Raw genomic sequence first — 23,648 nt, 5'->3', positions numbered from 1 at the left:
GCAATCTTTATGTGGTCATGTGGTGCCATTCTTAGTGGGAGCTAAGATGGGCAATGCCATGCCATGCCACATAACTGCTACACGAAAGCACCTGATGTACCACTCAACATCATTCTCTGCCCTGTCAGGAACCTTGGAAGAATTGAAGGAACTGAGTTGAATTGCAACTTGACGATGGGGATGGTTCACCCGATATTAATTGATATGCTTCTTGAGAGGATCCATATGTACCGCAGTTGTAGCCCACACAGAGGCCCGTCTCGGTCACGAACAGCAGCACCCAAGGAGAGCTCGCCACTACAAATCACCGGACATCTACAGATCCCACATGACATACCTGTAGATGTCAGAGTGCCAGTGTCAGAGATGACAGCGGATGTCAAGAGAGGCAGTGACATATCTCTGCGCCCTGCTGAATGACGACCTGCAGCCCAGGGGCTTCAGGGGACATCCTGTGCCTGTGGCACTCTCGGTGACAGAGGCTCTAAATTTTTACACCTCTGCATCATTTCAGGGGCTCTCCGGAGACCTTTTTGGGGTCACACAGTCAGCAGTTCACCATTGCATCAGGGAGGTCACCGATGCCCGGTACCAGATGGCTGGTGACTATATCCGTTTCATGACAGACCCTGAAAGCCAAGCCCAGAGGGCCACCGGTGTCGTCTCCAATGCTGAATTCCCACAGGTACAAGGGGTTACAGATTGCACCTATGTGGCCATCAAGGCTCCTGACGGGTGACCAGCTGAATATCTAAATCATAAAGGCTTCCACTCAATGTGCAGCTTGCATGTGATCACCAGAAACGATTCATGCAAATCTGTGCCCGCTTCCAGGCAGCTGTCATGATGCCTTCATCCTGCGCCAGTCCCAGCTGCCATTGCTGTTCAATGAAATGGCTCAGATGGAGGGGTGGCTTCTTGGAGACAAGGGCTCCGCCTTGCATACATGGCCCCTGACACCAATAAAAAACCCCACCACTGCTGCAGAAGAGAGATACAACGTCAGCCACAGAGCGACAAGAGCCATCACTGAGCAGGCGATCCGCATGCTGAAAATGTGATTCCGCTGCCTGGATAGATCAGGTGGTGCCCTGCAGTACAAGCTGGAAAGGGTAGCTTGCATTGTTGCTGTCTGCTGTGCTCTGCACAACTACACACTCAATAGGGGGAAGGGCTTGCAGGATGAGCAGAGACATGAGCAGGACTCATCCTCAGATGATGAGGATGCTAAGGACTTACAGCAGGAAAGGCACAAGGGAGGACAGAGAGCATCCAGGCACCGCATGCAGGGCGAGCAGTGAGCTAGGAATGCACAGCAGGGTTCTTCATGCTATAGGAACCACTGTGGGCTCTGCATGCCACACAGCACCCTCGTTCACCTGTTGTGCAGCAGTCTGCATCTGCAACACTTTTGTGTCCAACATTACTGGCAGCAGACTACTGAGCTATTGTCCATATTACTACATCCGTGGAGATGCACATGAGTGATACTGGCATAGCAATGATGTTACTCCATACATTGGCAGTTCTGAAAGGCCAATGATATAATGGAAGGAGCCAAGATCGGTACATGCTGGCACACTTCATTCACACAGTAAAAGCAACGCACGTTAGTGAAGACGATTTTGTTTTCAGCCCTTCAACATTCTTGTATCACCCAGTCGAGATGCAGTGGCAGACTTTTAAGGAGATATTTAATAACTCTCAAAGATTTATCCCAGTGAGAAAGACTGAGAAGGATGCCTCATTGTGGCTAAATAAGGAAGTTAAGGATAGTATCAAATTGGAAGAAACACTGCACAATTCTGCAAAGATTTGTGGCAAGTCAGAAGTTTGGACAGATAAGAACCAGCAAAGGATGATTAAAAAAATGGTGAGGGTGAAATTACAATAGAAGCGAAAGCTAGCGAGGAAAACAAAACCAGATACTAAGTTTCTACAAGTATTTATAAAGGAAAGAGTAACTAAAACAAGTGATGGTCCTCTAGAGAGTGAATCTGGGGAATTAATAATGGAAAACAAGGAACTGGCAGAAGCGTTAAACAGGTATTTTGCACCGTCATCACTGTAGAAGACTTCCCAAAGATACTTGCTAATCAAGAGGCGAAAGGGAGGGAGAAACTTTAAACAAACAATCACCAAGGAAAGGGTACCGGGAAAACTATTAAACCTAATAAACCAGGACCTGATGGCTTTAGAACATTTTAGAACATTAGAACATTACAGCGCAGTACAGGCACTTCGGCCCTCGATGTTGCGCCGACCTGTGAAACCATCTGACCTACACTATTCCATTTTCATCCATATGTCTATCCAATGACCACTTAAATGCCCTGAAAGTTGGCCAGTCTACTACTGTTGCAGGCAGGGCGTTACACGCCCCTACTACTCTCTGAGTAAAGAAACTACCTCTGACATCTGTCCTATATCTATCACCCCTCAACTTAAAGCTATGTCCCCTCGTGTTTGCCATCACCATCCGAGGAAAAAGACTCTCACTATCCACCCTATCTAACCCTCTGATTATCTTATATGTCTCTATTAAGTCACCTCTCCTCCTCCTTCTCTCCAACGAAAACAACCTCAAGTCCCTCAGCCTTTCCTCGTAAGACCTTCCCTCCATACCAGGCAATATCATAGTAAATCTCCTCTGCACCCTTTCCATAGCTTCCACATCCTTCCTATAATGCGGTGACCAGAACTGCACGCAATACTCCAGGTGCGGTCTCACCAGAGTTTTGTACAGCTGCAGCATGACCTCGTGGCTCCGAAACTCGATCCCCCTACTAATAAAAGCTAACATACCATATGCCTTCTTAACAGCCCTATTAACCTGGGTAGCAACCTTCAGGGATTTATGCACCTGGACACCAAGATCTCTCTGTTCATCTACACTACCAAGAATCTTCCCATTAGCCCAGTACTCTGCATTCCTGTTACTCCTTCCAAAGTGAATCACCTCGCACTTTTCCGCATTAAACTCCATTTGCCATCTCTCAGCCCAGCTCTGCAGCCTATCTATGTCCCTCTGTACCCTACAACATCCTTCGGCACTATCCACAACTCCACCGACCTTAGTGTGATCCGCAAATTTGCTAACCCACCCTTCTACACCCTCATCCAGGTCGTTTATAAAAATGACAAACAGCAGTGGCCCCAAAACAGATCCTTGCGGTACACCACTAGTAACTAAACTCCAGGATGAACATTTGCCATCAACCACCACCCTCTGTCTTCTTTCAGCTCGCCAATTTCTGATCCAAAGCTCGAAATCACCTTCAACCCCATACTTCCGTATTTTCTGCAATAGCCTACCATGGGGAACCTTATCAAACGCCTTACTGAAATCCATATACACCACATCCACGGCTTTACCCTCATCCACCTGTTTGGTCACCTTCTCGAAAAACTCAATAAGGTTTGTGAGGCACGACCTACCCGTCACAAAACCGTGCTGACTATCGCTAATGAACTTATTCTTTTCAAAATGATTATAAATCCTGTCTCTTATAACCTTTTCCAACATTTTACCCACAACCGAAGTAAGGCTCACAGGTCTATAATTACCAGGGCTGTCTCTACTCCCCTTCTTGAACAAGGGGACAACATTTGCTATCCTCCAGTCTTCCGGCACTATTCCTGTCGACAATGACGACATAAAGATCAAGGACAAAGGCTCTGCAATCTCCTCTCTGGCTTCCCAGAGAATCCTAGGATAAATCCCATCTGGCCCAGGGGACTTATCTATTTTCACACTTTGCAAAATTGCAACACCTCCTCCTTTTGAACCTCAATCCCATCTAGCCTAGTAGTCTGAATCTCAGTATTCTCCTCGACAACATTTTCTTTCTCTACTGTAAATACTGACGAAAAATATTCATTTAACGCTTCCCCTATCTCCTCTGATTCCACACACAACTTGCCACTTCTATCCTTGATTGGCCCTAATCTAACTCTAGTCATTCTTTTATTCCTGATATACCTATAGAAAGCCTTAGGGTTTTCCTTGATCCTATCCGCCAATGACTTCTCGTGACCTCTCCTTGCTCTTCTTAGCTCTCCCTTTAGATCCTTCCTGGCTAGCTTGTAACTCTCAAGCGCCCTAACTGAGCCTTCATGTCTCATCCTAACATAAGCCTTCTTCTTCCTCTTGACAAGTGCTTCAACTTCTTTAGTAAACCACGGCTCCCTCGCTCGACAACTTCCTCCCTGCCTGACAGGTACATACTTATCAAGGACACGCAGTAGCTGCTCCTTGAATAAGCTCCACATTTCGATTGTGCCCATCCCCTGCAGTTTCCTTCCCCATCCTACGCATCCTAAATCTTGCCTAATCGCATCATAATTTCCTTTTCCCCAGCTATAATTCTTGCCCTGCGGTATATACCTGTCCCTGCCCATCGCTAAGGTAAACCTAACCGAATTGTGATCACTATCACCAAAGTGCTCACCTACATCTGAATCTAACACCTGGCCGGGTTCATTACCTAGTACCAAATCCAATGTGGCATCTCCCCTGGTTGGCCTGTCTACATACTGTGTCAGAAAACCCTCCTGCACACACTGGACAAAAACTGACCCATCTAAAGTACTCGAACTATAGTATTTCCAGTCAATATTTGGAAAGTTAAAGTCCCCCATAACAACTACCCTGTTACTCTCGACCCTGTCGAGAATCATCTTCGCTATCCTTTCCTCTACATCGCTGGAACTATTCGGAGGTCTATAGAAAACTCCCAACAGGGTGACCTCTCCTCTCCTGTTTCTAACCTCGGCCCATACCACCTCAGTAGACGAGTCCTCAAACGTCCTTTCTGCCGCCGTAATACTCTCTTTGATTAACAATGCCACACCCCCCCCTCTTTTACCATCTTCTCTGTTCTTACTGAAACATCTAAATCCCGGAACCTGCAACATCCATTCCTGCCCCTGCCCTACCCATGTCTCCGAAATGGCCACAACATCGAGATCCCAGGTACCAACCCATGCTGCAAGCTCACCCACCTTATTCCGGATGCTCCTGGCGTTGAAGTAGACACACTTTAAACCAAGTTCTTGCTTGCCAGTGCCCTCTTGCGTCCTTGTAACCTTATCCCTGACCTCACTACTCTCAACATCATGTACACTGGAACTACAATTTAGGTTCCCATTCCCCTGCTGAATTAGTTTAAACCCCCCCGAAGAGCACTAGCAAATCCCACCCCCCCAGGATATTGGTACTCCTCTGGTTCAGGTGAAGACCATCCTGTTTGTAGAGGTGTCACCTACCCCAGAAAGAGCCCCAATTATCCAGGAAACCAAAACCCTCCCTGCTACACCATCCCTGCAGCCACGTGTTCAACTCCTCTCTCTCCCTATTCCTCGCTTCGCTAGCACGTGGCACGGGCAACAACCCAGAGATAACAACTCTGTTTGTTCTCGCTCTAAGCTTCCACCCTAGCTCCCTGAATTTCAGCCTTAAATCCCCATCTCTCTTCCTACCTATGTCGTTGGTGTCTATGTGGACCACGACTTGGGGCTGCTCCCCCTCCCCCTTAAGGATCCCAAAAACACGATCCGAGACATCACGAACCCTGGCACCTGGGAGGCAACACACCAACCGTGAGTCTCTCTCGTTCCCACAGAACCTCCTATCTGTTCCCCTAACTATGGAGTCCCCAATGACTAATGCTCTGCTCCTCTTCCCCCTTCCCTTCTGAGTAACAGGGACAGACTCTGTGCCAGAGACCTGTACCCCATTGCTTACCCCTGGTAAGTCCCCCCCCCCAACAGTATCCAAAACGATATACCTGTTGTTGAGGGAAACGGCCACAGGGGATCCCTGCACTGCCTGCTGGTTCCCTCTCCTTCCCCTGACGGTAACCCATCTACCTACTTCTTTTACTTGAGGTGTGACTACCTCCCTTTCACTCCTCTCAATAACACCCTCCGCCTCCCGAATGATCCGAAGTTCATCCAGCTCCAGTTCCCTAACGCGGTTCTCGAGGAGCTGGAGTTGGGTGCACTTCCCGCAGATGCAGTCAGCAGGGACACTCTTGGCGACCCTTACCTCCCACATTCTGCAGGAGGAACATACAACTGCCTTAAATTCCATTCCCACTATTGTTGGAGGGGAGACATTAGCCAGGTGTACAGCAGATGTCTCATCCTCCAGCATCCGTTCTCTGGTTTGACATTGTGACTGAAAGACATCATAATGTTTCCAGGATAACTGGCATTCACCACCTATGATCAGCTGGGCAGGGTTGTAGGCCAACTGTAGTGCAGTAGCTTCTACTGGGCAAATGGAGTCTCGGACTGGAATTTTACCTGCTCAAAACGGGCGTCCGAGGCGAAAAATGGCAGTCGATATCAGGTCCCCGACATTATTACTCCCAATCACCATTTGACATGGGTCGGACGGTGGGAGAGATTGAGGTGCTGATCGCTGTCCACTTTGCAGCAATTAAGGGCCAATTGAGATAGTCTAGAATTCAATTGACAGCCATTTTACGTCAGCTGTCACATTTTGTGCCTGGCAAACGAGTCAAACGGGGAGTTGGGAACTCGGCAGCTTTGAAAGAGCGGCAACCAGTGTATCTGTTAAGGAGTTGGAGGTACTGTTTTTTTATTACACTCTGATAGATTTGTGTGCTGTTTTGAAGGTTGGGACTGTTTTTGCTGGTTCACCAGGGTTCACCTGAGTGATTGAAACTCCTGGTAGGGCCACAGCATCACTGATTTATTCTGTGTAGGAGAGGGGGGGTTCTGAGTGCCTGTCCTTGCAGCAGACTGCAAATACCTGTCCTTTTAACATCTTTGGGACACTGCAGCCATGGGAATTGTCCACTCTGGAGGCAGCTCACCTCTTGAGGAAGACTTCGCCACAAAGAGGGACAGGAGGGCAAATGTCCAGTGTAATCAGCAACCTGCTGGCCAAGTGCAGCCTGGTAATGGGGGAGGGGCAGAAGGTCACAGAGTGCGCCAGGAGCAACCACCTGTGAGGAAATGAGCCTACCCAGCAGGCAGGGTCTATTGCCCGCGATTGAGCCTTCTTCAAATGTCAGAGCACCAGTTCCCAAAACTGCACCTGTCCCGAGAGACTGGCACATCCCTGAGATGCTGGCAGCAGAGGTCGCTTCCAACTGCGTGGGTGGCCATCCAACGTCAGCCCCACTGAAGCTAACAGTCGCTCTGAACTTCTATGCATCAGGTCCTTCCTGGCCTCATCAGGAGTGTGCAATCATCAGCGCATCACTACATTGCTACATTACCACTACAGGTGGTAACTGATACCATATTCAGGCATGCCAACAGGTTCATCAGGTTCCAGACAGACTCCGCCAGTCAGGCTGAGAGCACCAGAGGATTCAGCACCGTCGCTGGGTTCCCCGTGGTCCAAGGAGTCATTGATTGCACACATGTGGCCATTCGAGCACCTACAGGTCAATCAGGGCCTTCATTAATCGAAAGGGGTTTCATTCAATGAATGTGCAACTTGTCTGTGATCACTGTATATTGCAAGTGTGTGCTCGTTATCCTGGAAGCAGTCACGGTGCATTCATTCTCCAGAACTCCCAGGCGCCAGCACTATTCAGCACCCCTCCACCCAGCCCCCCCCGAGTGCCTGCAAGGATGGATACTTGGTGACAGGGGATACCCGCTGAAGACATGGCTGATGACACCAGTGAGGAACCCACAGAATGAAGCAGAGGAACGGTACAATGCAAGCCATGCGACCACCAGAGTCACGATTGAGCAGACCATGGGTCTTCTGAAAATGAGATTTAAGTATCTCAATCGCACAGGTGGTGCCCTACAGTACTCGCCAGCAAGGGTATGTTGCATTGTTGTCGTCTGCTGTGCCTTACATAACCTGGTGCTGCAGTGGAGGGGGAGGGGGGGGAAGAGGGGAAGAGACCCTGGAAGATGACGACGACGTTGTTCAGCGCGAGGCATCCTCAGACGAGGATGTTGAAATGGCTGAGGATGAGGAGGAGGGGGCACAGCCACCTGAATAGCAGGGGGAGGGAGCTGGAGGTTTGCAGGAGTTGAGTACAAGGGAGTCCCAGGAGGCTCTAATACTCAGGAGTTTTTCCTGAACGGAGGCTCGTCACCCAGTGACTGACATGTCCGTGTGAAATGAGGCATTCTCATCAGCTGGAAGCACAGAAGCACTCACCTGCTGGTGGAAATCTCAGCTGCAATGGCCTGCCTTTCCCTCAAACACCACAAGGCCCGAATACACCACCTCCCCAAGTCTCCATCTCATGCAGAACAAGATGGCCTAAGACATCAGCGTCGACTTATGACAGATGAAAATGCCAAGTGAAAAATGTAACAATTTTCCATGAAGTATAACAGCAAATAAATATTTACAAATTGTACCAGTGACACCGCCGTTCTGATAGTTTGAAACGTTTGCGAGTGCTCACACATGTGGACGACCCCTCGCAGCCAGTCATGGCAGAGGCAGGTGGCTGTTCAGGCTGCCCTGTGGCTTTGGATGACTTTGGCGGGTGTCCTCTGCCTGCCCGAGGTCGTGAGGGCCCCGGCCTGTTGAGGTGACCCTGAGCAGTCTCAGGACCACCCTCAGACACCCTGGGATTATGAGGTGATGTCGTCACTGGCTGAGGGGACAAAGAGCTTCGGAATGCACCAGGAGCGCCTGGAGAGGAGTCCCCATATGCATTCTGCTGTTGCTCCTGTGCCCTCTTAAAGCTCGATTTGGCCTCCCTGCTGACCTCAGAGGGATGTTGGGTTGGCCACCCCGCCATCGGTCCGGGCCCTCTTCTCCTGTGGAGACACTTGGCAATTAGTTCAGTCCCTTGACTTGAAAGAGCACCCACTCACCCCTCGTGCTGCATGCTGCATCTGGAACCAATGCCATTGAGGTGCATGGATGGCACACCTCTGCATCAATGTGTATCTCAGATGTGCCCAGTATACGGCCCAAGGCAGGGATGCAGCCAATCACTGAAGATGGATGGCTTTGACTTTGAAGCATCAGCACCCAGTGACCCTCCCGTATCAGTTAAAAGCTGCGATGACTGCGGAATGCCCCTTACCCTGGCAGAGCACAGAAGTCATTGACCCGCTTGCGGCACTGGAGCCGTGTCCTCACTACTCCGCGGCTGCTGACCCCCTCCGCTACCTCCAGCCACGCCTTCTTGGTGACTTGGGGAGGCCTCCTCCTTCCGTCTGATGGGAAGAGGACCTCCTGCCTTGCCTCAGCCCCCTGGAGGAGGACATGCAGGGAGTCTTCAGAGAACCTAGGTGCCATGCGGTGGCATCTCTCTGCCATTGCCGCAAGCGGGTTCTGGTCTGTCTCTGGTATATTCATGTTTACTGGAGGGGTGACCCCTTTAATTCCTGTTGCACTCCTTTCACCCTCAGGCAGCTCTATTCCTTCTTCTAATATGCTGCTCCTCCAAACATCCTACTTGCTGCAGGTAAGCCTCTCAGAGCCAGTGAGGTTGCTGAAAGCCCTTTTAAATGGCTTTCAGCACCTTCTTTCGGCTCCAGCTCCGCCCCCGACACTCACCCTCCCACCCGTGCCCTTTTCTGTCATAAATACACTGCCGAGCCACTAATTGGTCACTTAGCGCTCGATCGCCGTGGCAGCTGAGTGCGGAGCGGGAGCAACCTTGGCACCTGCTTCTGCCTCCGGGAACGTGGACCCACCGGGACAAGTAAAATTCCGGCCTCAGTCACCTCCTGGATGCAGCAATGGACAGCAACACGTTGGCTATGTCGCCTGTTCTGTTGGTGCGGGTTATTTCCCATGCGTGTCTACAACCTGAATATTGCTGAAAACAGAGAAATTTTGTCAAAGCTTTTCGTCTTGCACTCATCAGGACAACGCGCAAGCATAAGGGAAGCAACAAATTTATACTGTATGAGCAGAGAGTGCTGATTGGTTGGCAAGTGGACTGTGATTGGTAGAGGCGTTGCCGTGCAGAATGCACCAGTTTATGGTGACTGACAGTTAACTGCCAAGCTTTGTTTGAAATTTAAAGCGGGCAGGTTGACTCTGATTGGTCAAGGCATTGCCCTGAGGAATGAAGCAGCAAATGGCTGTCACATATTTTGTTTACCTGAAATAGGCGCAGTGTGTATACATGTTCTTTCTGTCTGCAAAGAACAGGGCCCTGTGTATTAATATATGTAGCTTCCAGTACATGCAAATGCGCCACACAAATTTCAAACAAAGCTTGGCAGTTAACTGTCAGTCACCATAAAACTGTCAACGCCTCTACCAATCAGAGTCCACTTGCCAACCGATCAGCAGTCTCTTCTTATACAGTATTAATTTGTTGCTTCCCTTACATTGGTATTCTTTCAGGTTGTCCTGATGAGTGCAAGAAGAAAAGCTTCGACAAAATGTCTCTGTCTTCTTCAACCTTTTCATGTGGCTTCTCCTCACATCATTTACCGGCTATGTGGGCAATGATCATACTGCAGAGAGTAAGATAGATTGCAAAGCCAGAGTTAAACAAAGGGAGGTGGGTTTGCTCCCTTTGGGAAACCGGTGAAATATTTCAAGCAAAGGCAGCGAATGTGACAAGTGAGGAAGACTTGACGGCCAGAACTCGCTCCCTACGTCCCTATTGGTGTTGAGGTGCAAAACTTGAAAAGTGCTTTTTCAAAGGCATCAGATTGTGAACGGTGTTTGAAAGGAAGAGAAGCCAAGCATGTCCTTCCTTTGTTTCTACATCTAGGGATTTCTTTCCGGAAAACGCCTCGCGGCCTGAAGGAGAATGGCATGGAAGTTGGTTCTGTGAAGAGTCAAGAGAGCCGGGAAATGTTGGCCGAGATCAGCCCAGAGGAAGAGGACGAAGCGCCGGAGGAGGTGACTTTCAGCAGCGCCCGGGAGGAAGCTGAAAAGAGCATGAAAGCGCCGCTGGAGAGCGTGAGGAGAGACAAAGCTTTGCTGAAGGAGAAAAGAAGAAGAAAGGAGCAATTATTCAAAGAGCAAAAGAAGTGCAAGTTGCTTCCAGATGGCATTCTTTAAGAGATTACTTCAGTCCGAGAAAAGAATGACCAGGCACCTGACTCAAGTAAAGAAGGTGATGATTGTAATTCTGTGCAGCAACCTGAGGAAGATAGTGGATTGAAGGAAGATGTTGAAGAATGTGTGGATACCAGATGGAAGGAGAGCTCCATGGCCATTCCATTAAAGGATCAAGGCCAAACAAAGCAGCAGGTTGAAAATGCCAGATTAATGATCGACTGTATGGCCCAGGCAGCAGGAGAGGCAGTGTCAATGAATACTTCTCACTTGCAAACAAGAAAGCTCAACAGAAAAAACCAGCAATGCAGTTTGTCAACAAATCCTGGGGAGCAGAACTTCAACAAAAATCTGGAAAGTTTCGAAAGTTGTAGATTCAGCATCATGGTGTGACTGCAAGATGAGAGAATGGAACTAGTGAGAAAACTAAAATCTACACGGGCTCTTAAACAGATGAAATGGGAGGTTTCTTTGGCTGGAAGTAAACTCTGAATTTAGTACATTAATGCTAACCTTCAAGAGGAAGCTCTTTGTCATTTGTGCAGTTAATAGTCCATTGGTTTGAACCGTGTCTTTTGTTATTATACTCAAGGACAGCTGTTAAGATTTGTTTCTGTATAAAGAAGGAAGATTGCTTGAGACTGTTCTAATGTATATAATCTCTAATCTTTCTAAAATATTTAATGGACATGAAAAAAAAAGCCTCGCGGCCTGAAGGAAGGCAGCTGAGGGAGGGGGGTGGGGCTGTTTACCTATTAAGGGCATTATGCAAATAGCATTGCGGGCTCTGGATCCGTGCGGCATTTTGTCGGAAGGTGTAATGAATGATAGAGTGCAATATTTGCCAGGAACTGATATGTGCAAAGAGCAGCAGATTGTGAATGGAGTGTCAAGGTGATGTGTAAAAATGGAGTGTTTGAGACCGTAAGAGGTGGTGTGTGATGTCAGGTGGCAGTGTGTGACGATATGTAGCATACTTACCTGGCAGGGGAGATACCATGATCAAGAAGGTGGTTTTCCCAGGACGAGGCTAGCCCATTGCACTTCGGGTGTGCTGACGCCTGCGATGTCCCCAAATGCGGGATACTCGACTGCAAAATTTGTGGTAGTGGGGGACTGCGTTCGCGCTCTCCCCTGGTTTGACAATGCAAAGTTAGAATTAACAGTGCATTTCTCTCAACTTCTTACATCGCTACCTTTTCTTACTGATATTATTTCCTAATCTCTCTATTATTTCTTTGCCGCACGCTCAGCATGTGGTATCAGCATTCTCTCTCTCCATTGCTCCTCACAACCTAACCTGCTCATCAGCTGCCACATGCTCACGTTCTTACTCTACGTGCTGCCCCATTCCCCACTCCTCCCCTGCGCCACGCCACTCACCCGACCCATCTTACACTTTATCGCCACGTACAAAATGGACCCTGTCTGCACGCACACCATCTTCAAACCTCTACACAAAGCTTGCCACAAAAAACTTGCACAACCTCCCCCTCATCCTTGTGCCCACTTTTCTGTGCCGCAATATCAAGCTCTGCCAACAACCCAACTACGCAAACACCAAATCTCACGACCTGCTCACCTTCTATCTGGTCCCCATCTTGCCAAGGATGGGTCTGGTCTGCCCACATTGCCGCAGAATGCTCCATCCACTTCCACTCTGCCCTACCACCTATCCTTCCTGGAAAGGTTTCTGCACAAAAACACCTTTCACCACCAATCGCTGACGTACAGCAAGGTACTGAGGGCACAGGCTTGATACACTCGGACTTTTGTCTTCCGTGTCAGTGTCCACCCTCCTGTCCCGTACGTAGGCGATCGTATCCCTGAGTAGCGCGAGACTATCAGAGATCTTCCTGCCGGGTACAGTACAGGTCTGATCGGGGTGAATCACCAACTCTAGAGCAGACTTGACTCGACTGGCTATGACTTTGGACAGAATCTTGTAGTCAACATTAAGCAGTGAGATGGGCCGCCAATTTCTGATTTCTACCCTCTCCCCCTTCTGCTTGTAAATGAGGGTGATGATGCCTTTCCTCATGGATTCTGACATGCTGCCGGCCAGGAGCATACTCTCGTATACTTCCAGCAGGTCCGGGCCGACCCAGTCCCACAGGGCCGAGTACAACTCGACCGGTAAGCCGTCGCTCCCGGGAGTTTTACTCGTCTCGAAAGACTCGACGGCTTTTGTCAGCTCGTCCAGAGTTAGCGGCTTGTCCAGTCTCTCCCTCCTGCTGTCATCTAAGACCTCTGTGATAGATGACAGGAAGGACTGGGAGGCTCTGCTGTCTGTGGGCTTCGCGTCATACAGCCCAGCATAAAAGGATTTGCTGATCCTTAGTATGTCGGACTGCGAAGACGTTACCGAGCCATCTTCTTCCTTCAGGCTGCTGATAACAGAGCTCTCTCTGTGTACCTTTTGGAAGAAGTAACGCGAGCAGGTCTCATCCTGCTCGATGGAGCGGACTCTGGACCGGAAGATGATCTTGGAGACCTCATTGGCAAAGAGCGAGGCCTGCTGGCTCTTCACCTCTTGGAGGTCCTCCTTGACCTCGACCCCCATTGACTGCAACCGGAGCAGATTTTGGAGTCGGGACATTTCCCTCTGTCTCTCTCTCGCCCTCTGAACACCTTTGTGGATGAAGAACCTCTTGATGTTCTCCTTAGTCGCTTCCCACCAGTGAACTGGAGACTCAAAGAGGGGTTTCATGGTCCTCCAACCTTTGTAATCCCTTTTGAGTTCCTCAACGTTCTCTGGGGTCAGCAGTGTATCTACGGGAAAAGGAGACGTTGGATCCTGTCGGATGGTTCCCCGAGCAGACCGTCAAAGTCATTTGGCGGAATGCCTCTTCAGCAGAACTTTCAAACAAGCACCAAGATGTAGCTTGGCTGGTGGTGAGAAGGGCCCTCCCCGTCATTATTGTTTGCACGCTGTGTGTGTAAGTTTTGTGTGCGTAAATAGATGAATGTGGCGGAGTAATGGGTTGTTTGATTGTTGAGTGTATGTTTTAGCTTTCAAGCATTTGAAGGGTATGCATGATCTTATGGATTTAGCCGTTTGTGAGTAGCTGTTTAAACTGTGCCAGCTTTGACGGGATGGTTGTACGTGGTTTTGTATTTTGAAGTGTAGCAGCAGCGGTGGAAAGGGAGGTGCACCGTTCCCAGAGATACTGCAATACCAGGTCGATGCGTGGAGTGGACGGGGCAAGCCCCGATTCCATCTCCTTGCTCCAAGAATCCTGAGGCACAGTGTGGCTTTCGAGCATCGAGATCGACCATTCGTCAGCTACAGGAGAAATGCCGCAAACAACAGATGCCCCTCTACGTTGCTTTCATTGATCTCACCAAAGCCTTTCACCTCGTCAGCAAACGTGGTCTCTTCAAACTACTTGAAAAGATCGAATGCCCACCAAAGCTACGAAGTATCATCACCTCATTCCATGACAATATGAAAGGCACAATTCAGCAGAGCGGCGCCTCATCAGACCCCTTTCCTATTCTGAGTGGCGTGAAACAGGGCTGTGTTCTCGCACCGACACTGTTTGGGATTTTCTTCTCCCTGCAGCTCACACGCGTTCAAGAATTTTCCTCCACACAAGATCAGGTGGCAGGTTGTTCAACCTTGCCCGTCTAAAAGCGAAGACCGAAGTACGGAAAGTCCTCACTCTGACGATGCTGCATGAACATCTCACACTGAAGAGTGTCTGCAGAGTCTCATCGACAGGTTTGTTTTTAGAGATACAGCACTGAAACAGGCCCTTCGGCCCACCGAGTCTGTGCTGACCATCAACCACCCATTTATACTAATGCTACACTAATCCCATATTCCTACCGCATCCCCACCTGTCCCTATATTTCCCTACCACCTACCTACACTAGGGGCAATTGCTAATGGCCAATTTACCTATCAACCTGCAAGTCTTTGGCATGTGGGAGGAAACCGGAGCACCCGGAGAAAACCCACGCAAACACAGGGAGAACTTGCAAATTCCACACAGGCAGTACCCAGAATTGAACCCGGGTCACTGGAGCTGTGAGGCTGCGGTGCTAATCAGTGCGCCACTGTGCCGCCCGCTTCCTGCAACGAATTTGGCCTAACCATCAGCCTCAAGAAAACGAACATCATGGGACAGGACATCAGAAATGCTCCATCCATGAATATCAGCGACCACACTCTGGAAGTGGTTCAAGAGTTCACCTACCTAGGCTCAACTATCACCAGTAACCTCTTGATGCAGAAATCAACAAGTGCATGGGAAAGGGTTCCACTGTTATGTCCAGACTGGCCAAGAGAAAATGGCGCACTGACACGGAAGACAAAAGTCCGAGTGTATCAAGCCTGTGCCCTCAGTACCTTGCTGTACGTCAGCGATTGGTGGTGAAAGGTGTTTTTGTGCAGAAACCTTTCCAGGAAGGATAGGTGGTAGGGCAGAGTGGAAGTGGATGGAGCATTCTGCGGCAATGTGGGCAGACCAGACCCATCCTTGGCAAGATGGGGACCAGATAGAAGGTGAGCAGGTCGTGAGATTTGGTGTTTGCGTAGTTGGGTTGTTGGCAGAGCTTGATATTGCGGCACAGAAAAGTGGGCACAAGGATGAGGGGGAGGTTGTGCAAGTTTTTTGTGGCAAGCTTTGTGTAGAGGTTTGAAGATGGTGTGCGTGCAGACAGGGTCCATTTTGTACGTGGCGATAAAGTGTAAGATGGGTCGGGTGAGTGGCGTGGCGCAGGGGAGGAGTGGGGAATGGGGCAGCACGTAGAGTAAGAACGTGAGCATGTGGCAGCTGATGAGCAGGTTAGGTTGTGAGGAGCAATGGAGAGAGAGAATGCTGATACCACATGCTGAGCGTGCGGCAAAGAAATAATAGAGAGATTAGGAAATAACATCAGTAAGAAAAGGTAGCGATGTAAGAAGTTGAGAGAAATGCACTGTTAATTCTAACTTTGCGTTGTCAAACCAGGGGAGAGCGCGAACGCAGTCCCCCACTACCACAAATTTTGCAGTCGAGTATCCCGCATTTGGGGACATCGCAGGCGTCAGCACACCCGAAGTGCAATGGACTAGCCTCGTCCTGGGAAAACCACCTTCTTGATCATGGTCTCTCCCCTGCCAGGTAAGTATGCTACATATTGTCACACACTGCCACCTGACATCACACACCACCTCTTACGGTCTCAAACACTCCATTTTTACACATCACCTTGACACTCCATTCACAATCTGCTGCTCTTTGCACATATCAGTTCCTGGCAAATATTGCACTCTATCATTCATTACACCTTCCGACAAAATGCCGCACGGATCCAGAGCCCGCAATGCTATTTGCACAATGCCCTTAATAGGTAAACAGCCCCACCCCCCTCCCTCAGCTGCCTTCCTTCAGGCCGCGAGGCTTTTTTTTTCATGTCCATTAAATATTTTAGAAAGATTAGAGATTATATACATTAGAACAGTCTCAAGCAATCTTCCTTCTTTATACAGAAACAAATCTTAACAGCTGTCCTTGAGTATAATAACAAAAGACACGGTTCAAACCAATGGACTATTAACTGCACAAATGACAAAGAGCTTCCTCTTGAAGGTTAGCATTAATGTACTAAATTCAGAGTTTACTTCCAGCCAAAGAAACCTCCCATTTCATCTGTTTAAGAGCCCGTGTAGATTTTAGTTTTCTCACTAGCTCCATTCTCTCATCTTGCAGTCACACCATGATGCTGAATCTACAACTTTCGAAACTTTCCAGATTTTTGTTGAAGTTCTGCTCCCCAGGATTTGTTGACAAACTGCATTGCTGGTTTTTTCTGTTGAGCTTTCTTGTTTGCAAGTGAGAAGTATTCATTGACACTGCCTCTCCTGCTGCCTGGGCCATACAGTCGATCATTAATCTGGCATTTTCAACCTGCTGCTTTGTTTGGCCTTGATCCTTTAATGGAATGGCCATGGAGCTCTCCTTCCATCTGGTATCCACACATTCTTCAACATCTTCCTTCAATCCACTATCTTCCTCAGGTTGCTGCACAGAATTACAATCATCACCTTCTTTACTTGAGTCAGGTGCCTGGTCATTCTTTTCTCGGACTGAAGTAATCTCTTAAAGAATGCCATCTGGAAGCAACTTGCACTTCTTTTGCTCTTTGAATAATTGCTCCTTTCTTCTTCTTTTCTCCTTCAGCAAAGCTTTGTCTCTCCTCACGCTCTCCAGCGGCGCTTTCATGCTCTTTTCAGCTTCCTCCCGGGCGCTGCTGAAAGTCACCTCCTCCGGCGCTTCGTCCTCTTCCTCTGGGCTGATCTCGGCCAACATTTCCCGGCTCTCTTGACTCTTCACAGAACCAACTTCCATGCCATTCTCCTTCAGGCCGCGAGGCGTTTTCCGGAAAGAAATCCCTAGATGTAGAAACAAAGGAAGGACATGCTTGGCTTCTCTTCCTTTCAAACACCGTTCACAATCTGATGCCTTTGAAAAAGCACTTTTCAAGTTTTGCACCTCAACACCAATAGGGACGTAGGGAGCGAGTTCTGGCCGTCAAGTCTTCCTCACTTGTCACATTCGCTGCCTTTGCTTGAAATATTTCACCGGTTTCCCAAAGGGAGCAAACCCACCTCCCTTTGTTTAACTCTGGCTTTGCAATCTATCTTACTCTCTGCAGTATGATCATTGCCCACATAGCCGGTAAATGATGTGAGGAGAAGCCACATGAAAAGGTTGAAGAAGACAGAGACATTTTGTCGAAGCTTTTCTTCTTGCACTCATCAGGACAACCTGAAAGAATACCAATGTAAGGGAAGCAACAAATTAATACTGTATAAGAAGAGACTGCTGATCGGTTGGCAAGTGGACTCTGATTGGTAGAGGCGTTGACAGTTTTATGGTGACTGACAGTTAACTGCCAAGCTTTGTTTGAAATTTGTGTGGCGCATTTGCATGTACTGGAAGCTACATATATTAATACACAGGGCCCTGTTCTTTGCAGACAGAAAGAACATGTATACACACTGCGCCTATTTCAGGTAAACAAAATATGTGACAGCCATTTGCTGCTTCATTCCTCAGGGCAATGCCTTGACCAATCAGAGTCAACCTGCCCGCTTTAAATTTCAAACAAAGCTTGGCAGTTAACTGTCAGTCACCATAAACTGGTGCATTCTGCACGGCAACGCCTCTACCAATCACAGTCCACTTGCCAACCAATCAGCACTCTCTGCTCATACAGTATAAATTTGTTGCTTCCCTTATGCTTGCGAGTTGTCCTGATGAGTGCAAGACGAAAAGCTTTGACAAAATGTCTCTGTTTTCAGCAATATTCAGGTTGTAGACACGCATGGGAAATAACCCGCACCAACAGAACAGGCGACAGAGCCAACGTGTTGCTGTCCATTGCTGCATCCAGGAGGTGACTGAGGCCGGAATTTTACTTGTCCCGGTGGGTCCACGTTCCCGGAGGCAGAAGCAGGTGCCAAGGTTGCTCCCGCTCCGCACTCAGCTGCCACGGCGATCGAGCGCTAAGTGACCAATTAGTGGCTCGGCAGTGTATTTATGACAGAAAAGGGCACGGGTGGGAGGGTGAGTGTCGGGGGCGGAGCTGGAGCCGGAAGAAGGTGCTGAAAGCCATTTAAAAGGGCTTTCAGCAACCTCACTGGCTCTGAGAGGCTTACCTGCAGCAAGTAGGATGTTTGGAGGAGCAGCATATTAGAAGAAGGTATAGAGCTGCCTGAGGGTGAAAGGAGTGCAACAGGAATTAAAGGGGTCACCCCTCCAGTAAACATGAATATACCAGAGAGAGACCAGAACCCGCTTGCGGCAATGGCAGAGAGATGCCACCGCATGGCACCTAGGTTCTCTGAAGACTCCCTGCATGTCCTCCTCCAGGGGGCTGAGGCAAGGCAGGAGGTCCTCTTCCCATCAGACGGAAGGAGGAGGCCTCCCCAAGTCACCAAGAAGGCGTGGCTGGAGGTAGCGGAGGGGGTCAGCAGCCGCGGAGTAGTGAGGACACGGCTCCAGTGCCGCAAGCGGGTCAATGACTTCTGTGCCCTGCCAGGGTAAGGGGCATTCCGCAGTCATCGCAGCTTTTAACTGATACGGGAGGGTCACTGGGTGCTGATGCTGCAAAGTCAAAGCCATCCATCTTCAGTGATTGGCTGCATCCCTGCCTTGGGCCGTATACTGGGATACACATTGATGCAGAGGTGTGCCATCCATGCACCTCAATGGCATTGGTTCCAGATGCAGCATGCAGCACGAGGGGTGAGTGGGTGCTCTTTCAAGTCAAGGGACTGAACTAATTGCCAAGTGTCTCCACAGGAGAAGAGGGCCCGGACCGATGGCGGGGTGGCCAACCCAACATCCCTCTGAGGTCAGCAGGGAGGCCAAATCGAGCTTTAAGAGGGCACAGGAGCAACAGCAGAATGCATATGGGGACTCCTCTCCGGGTGCTCCTGATACATTCCGAAGCTCTTTGTCCCTCAGCCAGTGACGACATCACCTCATAATCCCAGGGTGTCTGAGGGTGGTCCTGAGACTGCTCAGGGTCACCTCAACAGGCCGGGGCCCTCACGACCTCGGGCAGGCAGAGGACACCCGCCAAAGTCATCCAAAGCCACAGGGCAGCCTGAACAGCCACCTGCCTCTGCCGTGACTGGCTGCGAGGGGTCGTCCACATGTGTGAGCACTCGCAAACGTTTCAAACTATCAGAACGGCGGTGTCACTGGTACAATTTGTAAATATTTATTTGCTGTTATACTTCATGGAAAATTGTTACATTTTTCACTTGGCATTTTCATCTGTCATAAGTCGACGCTGATGTTTTAGGCCATCTTGTTCTGCATGAGATGGAGACTTGGGGAGGTGGTGTATTCGGGCCTTGTGGTGTTTGAGGGAAAGGCAGGCCATTGCAGCTGAGATTTCCACCAGCAGGTGAGTGCTTCTGTGCTTCCAGCTGATGAGAATGCCTCATTTCACACGGACATGTCAGTCACTGGGTGACGAGCCTCCGTTCAGGAAAAACTCCTGAGTATTAGAGCCTCCTGGGACTCCCTTGTACTCAACTCCTGCAAACCTCCAGCTCCCTCCCCCTGCTATTCAGGTGGCTGTGCCCCCTCCTCCTCATCCTCAGCCATTTCAACATCCTCGTCTGAGGATGCCTCGCGCTGAACAACGTCGTCGTCATCTTCCAGGGTCTCTTCCCCTCTTCCCCCCCCTCCCCCTCCACTGCAGCACCAGGTTATGTAAGGCACAGCAGACGACAACAATGCAACATACCCTTGCTGGCGAGTACTGTAGGGCACCACCTGAGCGATTGAGATACTTAAATCTCATTTTCAGAAGACCCATGGTCTGCTCAATCGTGACTCTGGTGGTCGCATGGCTTGCATTGTACCGTTCCTCTGCTTCATTCTGTGGGTTCCTCACTGGTGTCATCAGCCATGTCTTCAGCGGGTATCCCTTGTCACCAAGTATCCATCCTTGCAGGCACTCGGGGGGGCTGGGTGGAGGGGTGCTGAATAGTGCTGGCGCCTGGGAGTTCTGGAGAATGAATGCACCGTGACTGCTTCCAGGATAACGAGCACACACTTGCAATATACAGTGATCACAGACAAGTTGCACATTCATTGAATGAAACCCCTTTCGATTAATGAAGGCCCTGATTGATCTGTAGGTGCTCGAATGGCCACATGTGTGCAATCAATGACTCCTTGGACCACGGGGAACCCAGCGACGGTGCTGAATCCTCTGGTGCTCTCAGCCTGACTGGCGGAGTCTGTCTGGAACCTGATGAACCTGTTGGCATGCCTGAATATGGTATCAGTTACCACCTGTAGTGGTAATGTAGCAATGTAGTGATGCGCTGATGATTGCACACTCCTGATGAGGCCAGGAAGGACCTGATGCATAGAAGTTCAGAGCGACTGTTAGCTTCAGTGGGGCTGACGTTGGATGGCCACCCACGCAGTTGGAAGCGACCTCTGCTGCCAGCATCTCAGGGATGTGCCAGTCTCTCGGGACAGGTGCAGTTTTGGGAACTGGTGCTCTGACATTTGAAGAAGGCTCAATCGCGGGCAATAGACCCTGCCTGCTGGGTAGGCTCATTTCCTCACAGGTGGTTGCTCCTGGCGCACTCTGTGACCTTCTGCCCCTCCCCCATTACCAGGCTGCACTTGGCCAGCAGGTTGCTGATTACACTGGACATTTGCCCTCCTGTCCCTCTTTGTGGCGTAGTCTTCCTCAGGAGGTGAGCTGCCTCCAGAGTGGACAATTCCCATGGCTGCAGTGTCCCAAAGATGTTCTGAGGACAGGTATTTGCAGTCTGCTGCAAGGACAGGCACGCAGAACCCCCCTCTCCTACACAGAATAAATCAGTGATGCTGTGGCCCTACCAGGAGTTTCAATCACTCAGGTGAACCCTGGTGAACCAGCAAAAACAGTCCCAACCTTCAAAACAGCACATAAATCTATCAAAGTGTAATAAAAAAACAGTACCTCCAACTCCTTCACAGATACACTGGTTGCCGCTCTTTCAAAGCTGCTGTGTTCCCAACTCCCCGTTTGACTCGTTTGCCAGGCACAAAATGTGACAGCTGACGTAAAATGGCTGTCAATTGAATTCTCGACTATCTCAATTGGCCCTTAATTGCTGCAAAGTGGACAGCGATCAGCACCTCAATCTCTCCCCCCGTCCGACCCATGTCAAATGGTGATTGGGAGTAATAATGTCGGGGACCTGATATCGACTGCCATCTTTTGCCTCTGACGCCCGTTTTGAGCAGGTAAAATTCCAGTCCGAGACTCCATTTGCTCAGTAGAGGCTACTGCACTACAGTTGGCCTACAACCCTGCCCAGCTCATCATCGGTGGTGAATGCCAGTTATCCTGGAAACATTATGATGTCTTTCAGTCACAATGTCAAACCAGAGAACGGATGCTGGAGGATGAGACATCTGCTGTACACCTGGCTAATGTCTCCCCTCCAACAAACATGTGGCCAGCACTCATAATGAAACCAATGCTGTCATGAGAATCACGGTTTTGAACAGACCATTAGGGTGCTGAGGTAAAGGTTCTGGTGCCTTGACTGCTCTGGAGGTACCTTCCAGAACTCTCCGGAGTGGGTGTCCTGATTTGTGGTGCTGTGTTGCAACTGCCTGTAGGGGTACGCAAAAGCAGGCACTAGACAGTTGGAATATTGCAAGTGCAATTGAAAAGTAGGGAGCAATATCAACAGAGTAACCTCAACATTTTCAGCATTTCTGAGTTTAATGGAGTATTAAGTAAAGACAAACACAAGAGCATGAATTTAAACATCCCCATTGCTGTGTCAAACCATTTGAAACACTGCTCTGTTTGAGTAGATGAATTTTGCTTTGCCAAAATTCTTGCAAAAGGAACAGGCCGAGATTCTTGTTTGCAGAACCGAAGAGATTGTTCCTGTGGAGCGCCATGCGGCGAATGAAATCCACTAGTTTATTGTCCATGTGAAGAACGCAAAGTCTGAGAATTCACCAGAATCTTTTGGCATTTGTATAGTTGCTGGGCTAGAGAAGAAGCATCCCAATGTCCACTTCATTCATAAAATGCAAGTTTCATTTTCAGATGGTGACAAATTTCAGAGAATGAAACGGTTGCTCTGTGCATTGATCCTATTTCATGCTCTGTTCTACACTGGACCTCTCTCCCACACTTCCCCTGGAAGAAAAACCAAAGACAATTAAGAATTGTTCTCATATCCAGTCCTGCTTCTCAGCAGATATCAATGGAAAGTGGAAAATCTCACTTATCCCCTGCTGGTGCTTATTCCAACCAAAAATCTAGGTTGAATCTGGGCTCCTCTTCAGTAACACTGCAAATTTAATACCAAATTATGTCACACTTGGCAAATTAGATTAAAACCATTTAAAGCAACAATAAAGCATGGTTCAAAATTTAGACCAAGCAGCTTGTCACTGTCAATCTGCAGCACTCATGTCTCCAGTATTTACCATGATACTGCAGGCTAAGATCATCCTTCTGTGTCTTCTCCTGCACTGCCTTCGTTGCTTGAATGCTGTCCTTGAGTTTCAGACACCAGGAAGGATTGTCGTCTCAAAGGCATCTTTTATATGAAAAGAAAGAGGAGGAAGCAGCTGTGGGAGGAGGCGGCTGGTGGGGTGGGTGGTGGAGGAAGCGGGTGGTGGGGGGGCGAGGAAGTGGCCATGGGAGGAAGTAGCTGGGGAGGCAGGAGGAAGTGGCCATTGGGGAGGAGGTCTCAGCCAGTGAGGCTTCATTTGCGCATGTGCCAATAGTATGTCAAGTAGGGGTTGTGAAGTCACCAAACACATTCCTTAACATTGAATTTATCTTTGCGGTTTGGAGTGAATAGTCACGATGAAGCAGGTTGTAAAGAGGCACATAGCCTCGCTCGACCCCGACGTCCTCGTCACTCCCCCAATTTCCTTGTCTTCGCCATGGAGAGTGTGTGGATGGATATATTGGAGAACAAGGAGGAGAATCATAGAAAGGAACCGTTGCTGACACGGGAGCCAACTTTTTTCTCCAACAATACAGCATACTCATAAAAATATGCGAAAATTCTTTACCAAACAGTTCAATGTTCCCAGTTCGGAAGATGAGATTTTTTTGATGCAGGAAAAGATGAAATACTTCACAATTCTTGCCATTTCATTTTAAA

The 23,648-nt window shown here is 49.1% G+C and overlaps 2 non-coding genes and 3 pseudogenes across 2 annotated transcripts; 2 read left to right on the top strand and 3 right to left on the bottom strand.

Moving 5' to 3' along the window:
- Positions 1-9,398: 9,398 nt before the first annotated feature.
- LOC137353513 (U3 small nucleolar RNA-associated protein NOL7-like) lies at positions 9,399-11,577 on the top strand (annotated as a pseudogene).
- Positions 11,578-11,963: 386 nt separating this feature from the next.
- Positions 11,964-12,127, top strand: LOC137354946 (U1 spliceosomal RNA). The gene has a single exon (XR_010970595.1). It is a non-coding gene; the product is annotated as a U1 spliceosomal RNA (small nuclear RNA).
- A 2,015-nt stretch (positions 12,128-14,142) lies between these two features.
- On the bottom strand, positions 14,143-14,228 carry LOC137354836 (U2 spliceosomal RNA; annotated as a pseudogene).
- Positions 14,229-15,945: 1,717 nt separating this feature from the next.
- Positions 15,946-16,109, bottom strand: LOC137355005 (U1 spliceosomal RNA). Its single transcript, XR_010970651.1, has one exon. It is a non-coding gene; the product is annotated as a U1 spliceosomal RNA (small nuclear RNA).
- A 390-nt stretch (positions 16,110-16,499) lies between these two features.
- Positions 16,500-18,674, bottom strand: LOC137353512 (U3 small nucleolar RNA-associated protein NOL7-like; annotated as a pseudogene).
- Between the last annotated feature and the right edge of the window lie 4,974 nt (positions 18,675-23,648).

The sequence above is a fragment of the Heterodontus francisci genome, chromosome 41 (genome assembly GCF_036365525.1).
Source record: "Heterodontus francisci isolate sHetFra1 chromosome 41, sHetFra1.hap1, whole genome shotgun sequence".
Lineage (NCBI taxonomy): Eukaryota > Metazoa > Chordata > Chondrichthyes > Heterodontiformes > Heterodontidae > Heterodontus > Heterodontus francisci.
This window is presented reverse-complemented; position numbering and strand designations above follow the sequence as displayed.